Raw genomic sequence first — 4314 nt, 5'->3', positions numbered from 1 at the left:
CTATTTTTATTTTTCCCCCAATAATCAATATTAACAGATATGATAAATCCTTTTTCGAAAAGTTTTTTAGAAATATATATATATTTCAATTTCTCAAATATATATATTTCCTCGCTATTTAATCCCATTTATCGTAGATAGATATAAAAGTATAACGTCAACTTATTAATAATTTATAGAAAAGAAATTTCTTCCCCTAAGTTCGATCAAAAGATTTAAACAATATTTAAAATAATTATCGATCCATTATTCTCTCCTAAAATGTTTTCCCACGAATGCAAAATTTCAACCAATATATATATTTATTCCACGAGAGAGATCAGCTGGTGTTTTAATAATTACGATGCTCGTTCAACAAAAAGAGTTCGTCAAAATTGTTCGTCCAGGTAATGGAATCACGATTGTACGTGTTCCAACGATTTGGCCACGGTGTTGGCCAAAGTATCGTCGAGTTTCGTGGAATAATAAGCGGTTTCATCCGAAGGCAATTTTCCAGACGATCGCGTACAGCGATAAGCGAGGCTTCATTATTTTTCCCGTTAGGGTAACAAGGTGTGTCGGCCACGAGCCCTCTCGTTAAAAACTATGATAAGGGGGGGCCGACTATTCAACCACCTGGTTGATACGACAAGAAAATTATTCAGCGACATATCGGCTAGGAAAATACGTTTACGGAGGCTTAGAGCCTTAAGCGCGTCAGTGAATTATTGGCTAGGGAAATCGAGCGTGGCGGGGTGCAAATCGAGAATAACCATCTCTATGTAAATCCGGATATAATTCCTCCCGTGATTCATAAGATATATGTCGTTGACGTCCCGACTCCGCTATCGTACGCTGAATTTCATGACTCCGCATGAATTTCATGAAAAATAATTAGACCATACCGCCCTCACTTTTTTACGGTATGGAAATAAGGGGTGCGCGATTTTTTTCCCCCTTTTTTTCTCTTTTTTCTCCTTTCTTTTTCCTTCGTTCGACGATAATAGCCGGCTCCTTTATATCCTTTTCCCACGAACAATTTTATGTTAGATTATTTATTAATAAATAACGATATTTAATTGTTAGGACGAGTTTAGGATAACGTGGCTTCTTTTTTTTTTAATATTTATAATGAATATTTTTATAAATTTTATATTGATAACAAGTTTTCGAGTAGTTATCTATTGTGAGTAAGATATAACAAAGGTATAACAATAACAAAGGATTTTTTGCAATTAACTTGCAAAAGCTAGGAGAAAACTTGGAAAGAGAAATGTTAATCAACTTATGTGTTACAAAGTAAAGGGACATAAATACTAGCTTTTGCATTTAAAATGTAGGAGGTCTTTTCATTAGCTTTAGAGAAACTACATATAAATTAATATAACATAAACAAGATTGTATCCATTAACTAGTTTGAACAGAGACATCAGGATTAGAAACATATCTTGAATAAGTGCTTAATTTATATTTAAATATCTTTGCTGAGAAATCGTAGTTAAAATAACTTATTTTCTATACCAAAATGTATGCAACAATATCAACAAAATCAAAATGCAAAATTATTGTGTATTTAGCATTAATTATTGAAATAAAATAGACTTAAACCCATAATCATTGCCACTGTATAATACTGAATAATAGAAGTATGATATGAACAATTATTCATAAAATGCACGTTCCTATAATTAAAAAATTTATACAATTTAACAGCTAAAAATCTCCCATTACTTGTTACAAATAAACGTATTACTTTTTTTTTCAAAATATCTAATGATTCGTTTCACATTTAAACAAAACTCACTCTCTATTAATTCCATATAATAAAAGTTCCACTATACTTTAAATTTGATTGACACACACATACATACTATCACCCAATTCTCGACAATCCTCTCCAATCAAAAATCGTGTCTCGATTAAAAATACCAGTGAATACGAAATACGTTTCCATTTTCCCCTTTCCATTTTCAAGTCGAAATCGTTTCGTCCCCCCCGAGTATAAACGTGAGGGTGAGCATCCATAAAACTGAAGGATATATCAGAGACTTGGCCGCTCCTCTCGTTGTTCTTGCATCGCGTAAGTAGCAGCGGAGAAAGAGAGAGAGAGAGAGAGAGAGAGAATGCCGAGACTTAAATTTCTCGCGCGGTTGAGAGAGGAAGATGAAGGGATGAAGCTTGGTTTTACACTATTGTTGCGCGGAAAGATTGCGGCAAACAACGGCCGACCGGTGTAAATTATTGAAGAGAACCGCTTACCGGGGAAGTTACTCGGAAAAACGTTGTGAAAATGGCGAACGTACTTTTATTTTCGCGGGCGTTTTCCGCGCTCGCGTTTGTTTTTCCACGAATCGTTGCTGCTTTGGTGAGTACATTTTCCGGCGGAATTGTTGTCCTTGCCGTTTTACTGATTGCAGCTCGCTTTTTACCTCTTTCAATTTTGCCCCTATAGCTGCGAGGATCCATTCGCGGGAATACCTTTGTAACTGTTCAACTGTTTCGCATTGACCCTTTGTGTTGAAATAAAAAAAAAAAAAATAAAAAATAAAAAAAAAGAAAAGGAAAAAAAAATGGGAAAAAAAATTCTATTTCAAATTGACGGTTGGTTCTAGAAGCATTTTTTTTCTTTTCTTTTTTCTTTTTTTTTTTTAGACGATACGTGCACTCGATCGCTCTCTTAATCAATTCGGATCAATTTTATTTCGAACGAATACGCGTGTTTCTTATTCCAAGCGTATCAATTTTCCAGATAAATTTCTCTTTTTAGCGAAGTATTCATTTTGCTTTGCATCGTGGAAATTTTTACGTTGGAAATGAATTACTTTTTGATCTCGGCCCATATTAGATTCTTGAAAGTCGTCGTAATGCCAAGATTCGATGAATATTGAATCAGTTATGTAATAAATGTAATGGTATAGATGGAATGACGTTCAGTGATAGGTCAAATAACGTGGACGTCGATTGGAATTCAAATCGATAAATCAATGGAGGTTTTAGGTTTAATTTGGTAAAATTTTATATTCCTACAAATGAATTATAAAGGGTGGTGTTGGATTTGCATTTAAGTTTATTTAAAGAGAAAGAATTTGTATATTTCATGTCAAGAATGCTGAAACTATAATCGACTCATGAATGTGTATTCGAAAATTACAGAGAAATTCACTTGATCTTGATTTTAATTAAAGTATGATTTGCATTTATGGAAAATAAAAATTACACGTACGTACTTATAATTATATGCTGGCTTCCATTATTCTGCTATCTAAATTTCACTGACATTTAAGATGAGAAACTTTTCAAAAGTTCAAAAACTTGTTTAATAATTTTCCTTCCTGTATCGATTATCTATGATCATATCATATAACGATAAACGAAATAAAATAATAAATAATTTAGGTAAAAAATTAATTAAAATAATAATTAAAGAATATTGCCGATATACGAACGAAAAATCTCATTATAATATCGGATATAAATTTCTCATTAATTCGAGAATTCAAACGAGAAAATAATTTTCTAATAAGTCTTTCGTATCTTCGTTATTTCCCGTATTATTGCCCTAATATTTATAAACACGTACACATATAAATAGTCTCGCCTCTTAATTCATATCACAACTTCAAAAATTCGAACGAAAAAGAAAAATCTACGATTTAAACGAACTTAAAATTACCAAATTAAAATTACCAAAAAAACTTGCGATTACGAAAATTAAAAAAAAAAAAATTCCAAATACGAATACAATAAATCTCATAATAACACAAGACATGATAAATAAAGAACATGATAAACAAATAATAAGAAAAATAAAAATACAAAAATTTCCAAATAATTATCGATTCTGCCCCGTTAAAAAACCCCCACCCACGTCGTCCGCAAAGGTGTCCACGCAGTGTAAATAGAATCAGAAACATCCCTTTGACCGGTACCAGTCCAATAATCGGCCGATCATACACCGTACCAACTTTTCCACCCATTTTTCCCTCGACTCGAATCGAGAATCGTGGTGGGGGGTAGGGCGCCGTGGTGGGGATACGACGACAAGCAGCGAGCGGCGTCGCCGACCCGGCAGTCGTTCGGGGTGGTTTCGGCGCACCAGTGTACCGCGAGCGTTCCACGGGCACGTACACGCGTGCTCCACGTTTCCATCTCGTACCCTCTCGTTACACGTGACCACTCCTTACCATCGCGTATAACCATCGTGCTCGCGAGAAAACTTGGAAAATTCCCTTTCTCGAGGTTTCCGTCGCAAGTGAGCGTTCCATGCCGACCGGAGAGAGCTGGATCAGAGGCTGGTTTCTCGGAGATTCCTGGGCTGTACCGTGTTCACGAGCT

Source organism: Apis dorsata, unplaced genomic scaffold, assembly GCF_000469605.1.
Source record: "Apis dorsata unplaced genomic scaffold, Apis dorsata 1.3 scaffold_46, whole genome shotgun sequence".
NCBI lineage: Eukaryota > Metazoa > Arthropoda > Insecta > Hymenoptera > Apidae > Apis > Apis dorsata.
Note: the sequence above shows the minus strand (reverse complement) of the source record.